At 36.7% G+C, this 12,928-nt stretch overlaps 1 protein-coding gene across 1 annotated transcript in view; it reads right to left on the bottom strand.

Annotated features, from left to right (window-relative positions):
- Positions 1–12,928, bottom strand: part of macrod2 (mono-ADP ribosylhydrolase 2) — a 443,628-nt gene that overhangs the window by 378,184 nt on the left and 52,516 nt on the right. The window lies entirely within an intron of this gene.

Here is a 12,928-nt window from a genome sequence, read left to right as displayed (position 1 = left end):
GAGATCTCTGTGTGAAAGGAATCTGCTCCCACAACTCATTTCCTCCCCATTGAGGAGCTGGGGGCAAAGAGCCGTCTGTTGTACAAAATACCAAGGAATCATTTTTCATTTGGTGAAATTTAAAAATCTAAAGAGAAGAAAAGAGGCGAGAAGAATGAAACTGACGGATGATGGGAAATTCTTTGGTTTTCGAATAAGTCAGAGGAATCCATTTCAATCAAGTGACACACTGGGCTTGTGGAAGGGGTAGGGTCAAAAGATGTAAGCCACTGTAATCCTCCGATCACCACTGCTTAAAACCTGCTTAAGTTAGTAGTGTAATGTGTGTTGACATTCACACAGACATTCACGCAGCTTAAAACAACATCTGTCAATGGTACGAAGAACATCTGGTTTCTTGGTGTGCTTTGTTATCCACCTCTTGCAATCAATATGGGAACACAAACTTAAATAATCACATAAAATAAAAAGTCTATACCAGATAGTTTATTGACAAGTTCAATTGAGAAAAAAAAAATAAAAGCTGACTTTTATGCTATATATCCAAAATGTTGTCTAATGTTGACTGATCTTATCCAACATCATTTATATCATTTATTCTTTTGAAATTAAGAGAGAACAGCTCAAATAAGTTACAACCAACCAGAAAACTACTAAAACATAACTTATCAAAATCTAATTTGGTTCTTTTACGTCAACAATTTAATATTTTTTAAGAAATTGAAGGTTGTCGTTATCTATTCCAGGAATGGAGGTCTATTAGTGGAAAATAAACTCAATAAGCCTAGTTAAAAATCAGCTTTCACCATTAAAGTTTTATTAGATTCTCATTGACAAACTTTTTCTGATGAAGAGTTCCTGTTGTTCTGTTTAATTTGACTCTGCAGCACACATACAACAAAAATATTTCAGGAGGCCTTGATGTAGATACTATCAGCGAGTTGGGTTTCCAGTAAAGGTTCAGTGGAGAAAAGATGTGGAAGCTGATGCCTGATGTTGTTGGCTCCATGTTAGCATTTGCAACTGCCAGGTCGCTACAGTACAATAAACACAATTTTCAGCTACCAGGAAGGAAGCTGATTTCTCACAAAAAGTTGGTTCTTAAAGAGCATGTAAGCAAATCTCTTTTCCCAGCAGCTGCTGTTAGCTGTCATAAATGGATCTTTGAGTGTGGCAATACAAGAGAAACTACTGCTCAGTGTGTGTGCAGTATTTATGGAGAAATCAGTTTTGCTCAGAAAGGCCAGCTGCTTAAAAATAGTTTACTATCTACTTTGACACAGAAACAATAAGCTTGCCATTTGTTTTCATCATATCCAATTAACTGTCTGTAATGTTTGAGTTAATTTATAGTGAGGTTTAAAAGTAAAAATAAAAATGTCTTGGGACATTTTGAAGACATGCCACTTGTTGTTAAAGCTGTGAGAACGACACATATCACAATGGTGTTGAAGCGCTAAAGGTTGCACCAAAGCTACAAATGTCTTTAACAAAAATTCTTATTAAAGGTGATAGGTGTGGTGAAAGCAAGATCCTGTAGTTAAGGAAGAGTGCACCAGGGTTTATTAACTCACACCTTAATGTTCCTGTAGAAGAAAAATAGATTTCAACACAGAAAGGAAGTTTGTAAAACAGAAAGCTCTCACATGTGATCTAAGTTTGTCAGTTATTTAACAGTGCCTTGCAAAAATATTCCTACCCCTTTTTGATAGTACAAGCTCAGTCAGATTTGACAGAATCTGTCTAAACGTGAAATTGGAATGAACCAAATTTCTTCCATGAGATTCTTAAGTGAATATTTGACTTTGACTGGGGCATTTAACCACACAAAAATGCTGTGATATAGATATTTTTGCCAGACATGTATAAAACAAAATTCACTTAAGACACATTTAAAAAATCAGATGAAGTTTTTATGAATCCGTAAGCTTTTTGGGAGCAATAATGATTCAGCTCATTTTTGCAAAAATATAATCAGTTTAGAAGATAAAAGAAAAGTTTTTTTATTTTTTATTTTTACAGAAAAAGAAAAGGACTCTGGCAGGGCCATTCCTCATTTTATAATTATGCTGCTTTATTGTTAGCTGAAGACACAACTGATACAGAAGACTAACTGATGAAAACTCTGCTAATGAAATCAGAGGATGGCAGGAAATGTGTGCTGCATAACTCGTGTTATTATAAATGGATTCTAAAGTACATGAAGGAACAGGCAAACAAAAGCTTAGGATTTCAGAGAAAATGAGAGAAAGTTAAATAAATTTCGTCTTTGTTTATTTTGAGGCAGAACGTCTTTGTATTATGAATCGGTGTAAAACAACTTGTCTGTATTGCAAGCCAGCAGCATGAGGCTAAATGTTCCCAGACTGGTGCTAATGTGACAAGGGTGGTGGCTTTTGTAAGGAGTCACCAAACTTCTCAATGGCACCACGAGCTTGGTCATTAATCACCCGTTCATACAGTTTTGTGCATACATGACATGAGGGCAGCGCTGCTTTGGAAAGGGGCCGGGCCCTTTACCATAGATTTTGGCCCCAGGAGCCCCAGAGGACTTGAACAAAAAGGTCCTATACATCTATAATTACCAGGTCACTAATCAAATTATTGTGATAGGTAGCAAAAGCACACAGCACAACAGAATTCATTTAGTATCTCAACTCCTTTGTCTCTATGCTGTGGCATCACTGGGCTCTGGGATAAATAAGTAACCTCCTTTTCTACTCAATTTACTTGAATCCCTTCAAATGAATTGTGTGCCTTGTGAGAGCCATGAATTAAACAACAATGAGAGAAGGTAATTTTGAACCTTTGACAACATAGTTGTCACAGCAAGAAAAACTATGCAAATGCAAATCATCAGCAGGAGCCAGATGGCTATAGTTTGGGGCAAGTTCAGCCAGACACATGGGCATAAGTAATGTGTTGCAATATAGTTATATTCAATAAGGGGAAACATACCTATGAATGGAAGCCGGGGCGACATCTGTCCATCAGATACAAAAGGTGACCATTTTGTTACAAGTCCCCCAAGGTCATTCAATCTGAAAACATGTCCCTGTGTCAGAGAGGACACAGTCTGAGTGGGAGCACACATGTGCATGTCATTCACGCATACACCGCGACCCAAAAGGGCTGTGTGGCATTTTAATTAATGCTGTGATGACAGAGTGGATCTGGCAAGTTCTGTATCTCACACGGGGCTGGGTTGAATGGGTGGAGAGGAAAGGGAACGTCACATAGTGAGGTTAATGCCAAAACGTCCCAAAAGACATTCCCCAGATAGCAGCAGGTCCACTATGAGACAGGTGCCAACTTCCCTGTCCACACATTACAACTGTGTGTAAATGCAAACTTAACCCCTGTAGCTTGTGAACATGTTAGTTATTTTTATTGAGCATTAATATTTACCAATTAAGTTTTTTTTAAACAGATGGTTAAAATGTAACATGTGGTATATTGCTCAGATTTTCTCCTCATTAACCTCAGTCAAGGTTTTATTCAGATCTGTGGGGTTTTTGAGCAGTTTTAATGTGAGCTTGACAGAGCGTAGAAGATGTATTATCACCGCTGGTACCTTTGCTTTGTGAAATTTGTCTTTGCAGTGACCATTAGACCTTATATTTCACACTAAATGTGAGCTGAATATAAAGATGTTCCTACTTTATACCATCCAAAGCAATTGCTGAGAAAAACAAACCTTTACAGAGGATGATTAATTGGAACTTTGAATTTAGTGGCCACTGTTTTTATATCTTGGGAGGGGAACAAACCGGCTCAATGCACATGTTGGGGGTAAATGTCAATCTAGGTCAAGTATTCCATGCTTAATTTTGCCAGCTTGAATAATAATCACTAAATACAAAACACGAAACAACAAGATTATGACTAATGAAAAAATTGTAATGTAAATTAACATTGAAATGCAAAGGCAGCCAGATTTGTAAGTATCCACTTGTTGGAGTAGCAGAATTTCACGCAGGTTACTTTTTTCTTCAATAGAGCCTTTAACTTGAGTGCCATCATTTAGTGTGGGAAAGAATCTGACGTTAAGCAAATTGTAATTCAATAAGATCACCAGTTACACAAAGACAAACCAACACTTTCTATTCACCCACATTTCCCAAAATGTCAGCATTTATTGTTGTTGAACAACATTTCGTAAGGTTGAAGAACACAAACTGACATTTTTAAGCATTCCTCTTTAGACCTATATTGAGTTTACTGGTAGTCCAGCAATTTCGCATTTAAAGTATCCTGGTATGTCAACTGAATGCAGTTTGAAAAGAAAAGACATCAGATGTCATCCATTACACAGACAGGGATAAGTAGCCTTTGATTCATGTAGAACCTGAAGTGCTTGTTGCTGAAAAATTACAATTTGATTTCATAAACACAAAGCACATAGATCCAGTTAGACCTAGAAGAGTTCTGAAATAACTACATGTCTACTTTTCTAAAGAAAATGCTTCCTTTTGAAATGCGTAGAGGTGGCATTAATTTGTTGTGTGAACAGTTGTTTGCCCCAAGACAGCACTCTTGAGCAAAAAAAAAAAAACTGGAATTCTCCATAGGTCACTTTGTTATAGCATAAAGGATGCCATAACATATACAAAAAGGGGTTGGATTGGAGTTTCCCAACAGAAAACTAAGGATTTTTCGACCTCAGTGTCCATGGTGGTGAGAATAGTTGTCCACTGCACTCTGTCAAGTAATTTTATATCTTGTGGAAACAAAAGGTCATAAATTACTTATTTTTTTAAATTTATTTATTTGAAAAGATTAAGGATCAAAGTTAGATTCATTTTAAATAATTGTTAGGGGCAGCGATAACTGTGCGCTGTTGATTTTGTTAAAACAAGTATTTAACAAATTTTCCCTCTGAGTAAGTTTGATTAAATTAAATGTTGGATTATTGTGTAGAACTGCAAATTGAGCCTGAACTTCTTAGAATAAGATTATGCTGTTATATTTATTTAACAGCAAATATATTTTGAGCCTTCTTGCATATGCATTTGCAAATAAATATGCCCTCCACTGCACAAACACATAAAGAAGAAGAAAGAATACCACATATGTGTGCAGTTTACACTTGTATGTATTGCCTCTTTACCTGGTCAGGAGCAGTAGATTGAAAGTTATGTAAATTCTCAGAAAAAAGTACACACTCTTGACAGTGAATATAGAGCATCTACCCACTAGAAGCAAAGGTGGCAGTTTAGTTTTAAAATAAAAAAAAGGCATAAAGGGCTGATGGTGTTATCAGGCTTTATAACTAAAAGAATCCATAATAATGAGTGTCTTTTGGCAATGCAACAGGAGAGTACCAATCAAGAGAACAAATGAATGAAATATTGATGTGATACTTGACAAAGACAATGGTCCTTATTGGTTGACTGTCACTTTAATTAGAGCAATTAGGTTTTACTTCAGATCACAGAAGCTGCTGAAAAATGAGAAGGATTGTGTAGCAGTTGCAAAATGAAACGGGCACAGAGGAATGTCTGGTGTAAACGCATTCATTGTGAAGAAGCTTCAGTGCTTCAGTGTACAGTACAATCAAAATACTTCACTGACATCATCATGCTGTTATTAGAAATGATTAACAAGAAGCAAAAACAAAGAAAAGGAAAATGAGCTTTAGATGGACAGGAAATAATTATGAGGGAGCAAAACTTAACCATGATGGCAAATCTTTATCTGGTTCAATCTGTAAAAGTCTTCTTGACGTGAGTGGACTCTGTACAATAAAGTGGAATGTTGGCAAGGAAGTGAGAATATTTCCAGTTAGGGGAGACTGCTAACGGTCAGGAAGTGACATTCATGCCTTCGCCCAGATTTAAAAAACATACATTATGGATCCTCTACAAACATAAACATAATGTACAGCAAAGAGTAGGGCATCAATAAGAGTGAATTACTATATTGATAACAATGGTGTCTGTCTAGCCTTTAAAATATAAAATTCAGAACACAAATTAAGAAATTGACCTTAATTTTAAGCAATACAACAAAAGCTCAAACTATTTTCTTTGCACACAAGTAGTTTCTATACTCTCTGTTTCAAGTAATATTTTTTTTCCTCCACTGTGAGAACAAATTCAATATGGTGGATGAGTAAAGATCTTCTTTCTCCTTCTGAGGCCCTGCAAACACTTTGAATTGCCTTGTGCATGAATGGTGCAGTATGAACAAACTTGCTTTGCCTTTGTGATTGTGACATTGGTGTGACAATTGTTGTTTGATACTTCGCAAAGCTGTTACTGGACAGAAAAAACTGTTATCAAGCTGCATGGTGGAGCCCCTTTTTTAGTATTGTTGCTTTACAGACAGAATGCAGACTTTCAAGTTTCAAGTTTATTTGTATAGCACATTTCAGCAATAAGGCAGTTCATCATGAAAACATACCAAGTCATAGAATGCACAGTCAACAATTAAAGCATTACGTTTTGTCAAGTGCCATCATTACACACCAAATTGCTGATTAATGTTTCATTGACTATGCCTCAAAAGCAAAGTCTATTTATCTTATTTTTAAAATAGACCCTTTTAATCATTGGTTAACACATCATAGTTAGGCCACTTAACACAAAACTGTGACAATTGGCAATGTAAACCGCCCCTGCTTTTATCTTAACAGTTTATGTAGGTCCCAATCAATAATTACTTTTTTCATAATTATAAATCTTCTGTCCTGTAATTCTAATGTGTTTTTTTTTATTGTAATGAAACAAAGACTGTGGCCAAATTACAGGGCTAAAGCTCTCCTTGTATTAAAATAATGTTCCTGATGAAGCCATTTTACGGACTGGCTTCATTTAAGCCGATGGGCTTCGTTAGGCTCAGCCTCCAAACCGGCACTTAAACTTCATGGTCAAACAGTTATCAAGTGCTAAGAGCCAAACTGAGACCTGCACCACACACAATAAACCCTTGATATTAATTAAAGTTGATTGTTCACAGGTTTTACTGGGTGATGCCTTTTTAATTGACACTTGCTACGTACGAACAGCGCATTCAAGAGGTACACTATCCATTGGAGGACACAAAAGACAAATTAAAGTCAATTAATTTGAAGCAGTCTGAAAGAGGAGATGGCTGTGCAGATGAAGGAAAACAATCAGGCCTCTAGGTGCTCAGGCTCAGACAGAAGTCCAGACTATGGGGAGACCCAATGTCTGCCAATGTGAGATAAGGGCAGCAAACAGACTATGGCGCGCTGCCTTGTAACTGCTGCTTTAGAAAATGGAGCGAAGAGAAAAGGCCAGGGTCAGGCCTGCAGCAGGATCAGTTTTAAGGGAGTTCCACTGCTGAAGAGGCCCTCTGATATGTGGAGAACAAGCTACTTTTGTTCTTTATTTACGTTTTTGTTGGCTAGTCTGGGATGAATTATGGAGCCAGTTTTGGTTTGCAAACGGGTTGACGTGAAGGTGGGCCAAGATGTAAGTGAAACCCCAGAAGTCGTGTACCCCATACACCATACAGTATTCTGTCAAAGTGGTCTTGTGCATGAGGCATAAACCCTGCTTTCAAAAAAAAACAGAGGTCATGTCCTAAACAGGAGCCAGGTGAAGAAAGAAGAGAGCAAGACTTCAGCAACAGAAAAAAACACTCCTAACAGTTTCACTAAAATATTCAGGTTTGCAAGTGCACAGTAAATAGTGGTAAATAAAGTAAATATTTCTCAGTATGTGCAGCATTGTCAAGTCATTTTCAGTGCCTTGTGATATCTCATCTTGTTATATGTAGAAGAAAAAAAAATATGTAGAAAAATGCCAGATGAAAATTTCCTTATGCTTGTAGCATCTGTCCTCAATCAGTTACCTCTTTCAATAAACTCACAAGACTGTGGGTCTTTATTGTTTGAAAAGTAGGATGAAAATCCAATACTAGGGTTCCGTTCAGGGTCCCTTCCAAGTCAAAGACTATTCAAATCACTTGGTTTTACTTTAGGCAAAGCAGTTGTGTTTTTATGAAAGTTTTTTGAAACTGAGAACTCAAAAAGAAAAGCCAATCTAACTACTTTGGAGCAAATGTAAAACTTTTTAATATAATGTAAGGTTGATGTACTATAATAAATAACACTTTTACATCTGCAGCATAAAAGGTTACATGAACAATTCACAAATTATATGTTTCCAAGTTTATATTTCTATATTCTTATCAAGATCAGAAAGAAACAAATCAATTCCATTATCTTTCAGACTGTAGGAATTCCACATGAAATGTAAAAGTGTCTTTAAAAAAATCTCTTCTGACAGTACATTTAACATTGTGGTTTTCCTAGTTGTTTAATTACTCCTGCAAACCAAAATGTTTCTTTATTTGCCAAGCTTTTGTGGTAATAATTTACTGTCCATCCAAAAATGAAAAGCCACACACTAATATTTTGTTGGACCATCTTTAGCTTTGATTAGCTTTAGCTTAGTATACAGCAGTATACACTTCTGTAGAGCTCCAAACTCTAGCTCTACAGCAATGTTTGGAGATATGTCAACCTTTTGCAGAGTCCAAATATTTATTCCATCCAGAGTTTTCTTTGTTTTTCTACCAGAATCCTCTAGAAATACTGTAGGTCCAGCAGATCTTAAAGATTATCTCTGGAGTGGGAAACGATGGGTGCATCACTTAATCCCACTCCTATCCCTCTGGAAGAGGGTAAATCTGGACTCGAACCACGACTTTCGTTCATTGCTTCAATGTTCGATCTTTGTGTTCTCTTGCAAATTGAAGCATTTTTATCCCTGATTAGTAGTTTTCTTATGGCTCCACAGCTGTTCAGTGCTAATTCCTCAAGTTCCGTTTGCATTGTGCATGTGGAAAAAACATAGATGAAAGGTCTGCGATCCGTTTCTGTTACTTACTAAACAGAAACGCATCAGTTTGGGTTGAATAACTTGTTACCAGCTGAAATAATCATCCATGTAGTAATTACGTAAAAGGAAGCTTATACATATTTGTTTTGTTAAATCCAGGTGGCAGCATTTTCTTTGGACAGGCAGTATGCAAAACTTTTTTTGTCATAACTGTTCACATTTATAACAGATTGTAATGTCATTCTCAGCACATTTCCTAGCAAAATGTGAGGTAAAAGTAATTCAGTCATACCGTGAGGTGAATATTTTCATTTTAGGCAAGACTGATGAAGACTGGAGTACCGATGCATGTCAAAAGCAAACTGCAGTAAAACAAATCCCTGCTTCTAAACGTACATTTATTCTAACATACAGCTCTACGGCAGTGTTTGGAGATATGTTAATGTCAGCAAAACCTGGTTGCAAAAGTGCTTACTTTCACACATTTGTACAGCTTTAGTAGATTTAATAGATTCAAAGAAGTTCTGACATTTTTATTTAAATTACAAATACAAGAAAGGCACAGAAGACCTCAAATGTGAGAAATTGTCAAACTGGACAACATGCAGACTCGATCTGTACATCCACCAACAAAAACATGCAGCTAGAGTCAATGAGGTGTCCTGTCCAAAATATGTACACTAAACCACAGTTTTACTGGCTTTCCAGAAATATCACACATCTACAAATGCATGTAATAATGACAAAAAATGCAAAAAAGCATTACAGTGTCCTACAGTAGCCCTGATGTCAAGTGTGACTTCACAACATTTGCAACTAACAATTACGGCCTGCATCAATTTTTAATGCAGCAACTTCCCTTTTACTGACCTAGAAACCAGCATCTGTACATGTTGTGAATATTTTCAAGAGTTAAAGTAGCATTTACTTTCTCCTTCTGGAGTAATTTAGATATGGAGGCAGCTGCATCCGTTTACCGAAGCTAATTTTATGTCTGCAATAAACCTCAAAATCCACACAAGTGAAAGCAGAGACAACTACACAGCATGTCCAGAACCAGATGTTGCCTTTGTTTATAGGGCAGCACTTTCAATATACCTGGTTGCTTCACAGCATCCACATTTACAAGCTGGTTAGTGTTCAAAGATGTCCCTAACTATAATATATTAGGACATCTACAACTGAAATCTGAAATAAAACCCAGGCACACTCCCTTGACAGTTAGAAAGCCTGTCTTCTATTCTGAGGACCAACAACAAGAAAAGCCCTGAGGATCAGGACCAACAGAAAAGCAGGAGGAAGACACTTCTGGTCAGTTCCACACACTCATTAACCTTTTTCCATCAAGGAAAGCCAAGTGCTTTCTTCTTCCACTCCATTCGTTCACTTCATTACAGAGCTCCCTTTCAGAGACTAATTCCCATTTCAAATTCGCTTTTTGTTAATTAGCAGCAGGTTTAACCTTACAAAGAGCCTGTATTGTGTTTACTTTTCAATATTGCCCTGTATAAATGAATTAGCAGAAAAACACACTGTCTGTCGTAGACACTTCAAAAATGCAATGCCAAGTAACTGAGGACAGTTGCAAATATACAATATTTGAGTCTTCAGTCAAAAACCATGCGTCTTGTTTTGGACTTTGCCTCAGCGAGAGATCCTAATTAACAGATGTGTTCAGGGGGATTGAAAATCCCTAAATAAAGAGACTTGCTCAGGGCGAGTTGCAATAGTCTTCTCAATCAGTAAATTTACATTGGATAGCTTTAGTATATAAAATGCAACAGATTTACACGTTCTGTAGCTATTCAAAGCAGTTCCTTCAGATGCAAGGAGGTAATAAATGAGAAACAAGAAAGATGTTGCTGGCCTATTTTATCCAAAGCCGTTTAGGATGTTAATTGTGTTTACTTATCTGACATTGTGGAAACAAAAATAGGCGTTGTTTCAAATACTGGGAATTACCAGTTTTGTAGTCTGGCTAGGATTTTAGATGCCAGTATAATAGAGATATAGGTAATCTTAGTTTGGTCTTGAAACAGAAGGTTATTTTTAACAACTTCAAGGTCCATACTTAATTATCAATCTAGAAAATAGATTATTACACTTAGTAATGCTTGTCCTGCCATCTATAGTCACTTAAAGCCATTAGAAAAGGTTTTGGTGAGACTGAGGACAGCCCAAAGCACTAATTTTAGTCAACCAGAAGTGTAAGTTGTCCAATACTTCACATGGACGATTCAACATGTGCAAGAAGCCTCCACACAAGATTAGAGGTTGGACTAATAAGTCATCATTTTCATTAAAAAAGCCCTTTTCACTGTCATTGAATATACAAGGCCCAAATGTTCACTTTGGAACCCATAAAAAAAAAAAAACACCAAAAACATTAAAAGTCCCTTATGATGCCATTTTCATGTGGTCATGTTAAAAAACAAAAAATCTAAAACAAAAGGAAGATTCCCCATTTTAGATTGATCTTGTGTGGATGTGGACCAGGACTAAACTACATTGTGGATTTTTGTAGCTTGCAATGGGTTCAATTACTTCTCTAGATCATTTAGTCAAATTTCTTTTTTTATAAAAGCAGCAGCTTTTTACAGCTACTATTTTTTAAGTGATTGTTATGCACTGGAGTCGTTTGTGCGTTCCCACTTCTCACTCTGTATTCAAATGTAGCAGCAAAAATAAAACTGAAGAGAGGTACTACTGAAAGCAGGTATTGTTTGTCACAAGAGGAGAAACAAAACACAAATGGGATCAGAAAATAAGGGTATAAGCAAATATCTAAATGTGTTGCTTTGGCGTAATGTAAACAGTGAAATCTGGGACTCAACTACTCACATTTGTATACTCTGCAAAGCTATTGACTCCACCTGCACATGTAAAAAGTGCAGACTTAGGAGGATCATTTCACTGAAAATGTACCCTTGACTTTGGTTCCAAAGCCAGTTCCACATCAAGGATTTCACTTCCTCCCACCTCTATTCACCAGAGTGTAATTAAACAAGGCAATTAATGTTCAGTGTCATTATTCTTTAAAGTTTTGGCATAAATCACAGAAATGAAATACAGTGGATTAATTTAATTTCTAATTTGAAGGTGAGAGTTTATACCTGCCTCCCTCACAGCCAACTGTGACACCAAAATCTACTACTCACTGACATCTCATCTTACTCTAGGGATATATACATTACTCTATCAAACACTGTGGCAGACAAGTTCACATTAAACACTGTCATTTGATTTAAAAGCCAAAATGAGAAAATGAGCCTGCATCATTTTGATGAGGGACAGGGGATTGGACTATGAGCTTTTTGCTAATCAGCACCGGCAGAACCCCGGAAGAGTTAGTGCTGCAACACATCGGCAGAACTACTAAAGAGGTAATACAGAAAAAACACAGATGCACAGTATTTACTGTTGCATTTACTTTCTTTATGCAAGATAACGCAATTAGAGGAAACAAGGATGAATTTGTTTACATGTGTGTACTTAAAAGCAAGTGAGACAGATTTAAAAAGTGCATGAAGTAAGCTGAGAACTATGTGCAGTCAGACAAACATTTCCACAATTACCTCCAATTCAGGGTTTTCATTAAGTACTTCCACATAAGAGTCTGACTGGCTGCTCTTTGTCTCTGCAGCCTTCTAGAGCTAATCAAATTCACAAGCCGTCTCACAAGCCATCTCAGGCTCCCATTATCATTAATCTGGATGGCCATCTCATCGGCACCGTGGTTAACGAACAATGTTAGGGCTAGAAATTCAATTTTCTTCAGTTAGCAACTGAATTGGTGATCAATTGTAGCCTTTCACAGATGAAGGATTGTCAAAGCGAGCTTCTCCAGTGTTCCATTATAGAAACGCTCAGATGAGCTCCTGAATCCCATTAATAAAGCATCAACTGTGCATCTCCTACTGGCTACCACTGAATCTGGCTGCTTCATGTTTCCTGGGATTTTTTTATTTTTTTTATTTTTTTTGGGTGTGAAGCAAGGGATGGAATTGCAAACCAAAACTACTTTAATATACTATAATAAGATGAAATATAGCTTTTATACCTTCTACAAAGACCAGTCACCACAAAACAGCAATCTACGTTACAAACATTAAACA

Source organism: Poeciliopsis prolifica, unplaced genomic scaffold (assembly GCF_027474105.1).
Source record: "Poeciliopsis prolifica strain line A6 unplaced genomic scaffold, Auburn_PproV2 SCAFFOLD005, whole genome shotgun sequence".
Classification (NCBI taxonomy): Eukaryota; Metazoa; Chordata; class Actinopteri; order Cyprinodontiformes; family Poeciliidae; genus Poeciliopsis; species Poeciliopsis prolifica.
Note: the sequence above shows the minus strand (reverse complement) of the source record. Positions and strands in the feature narration are given on the sequence as shown.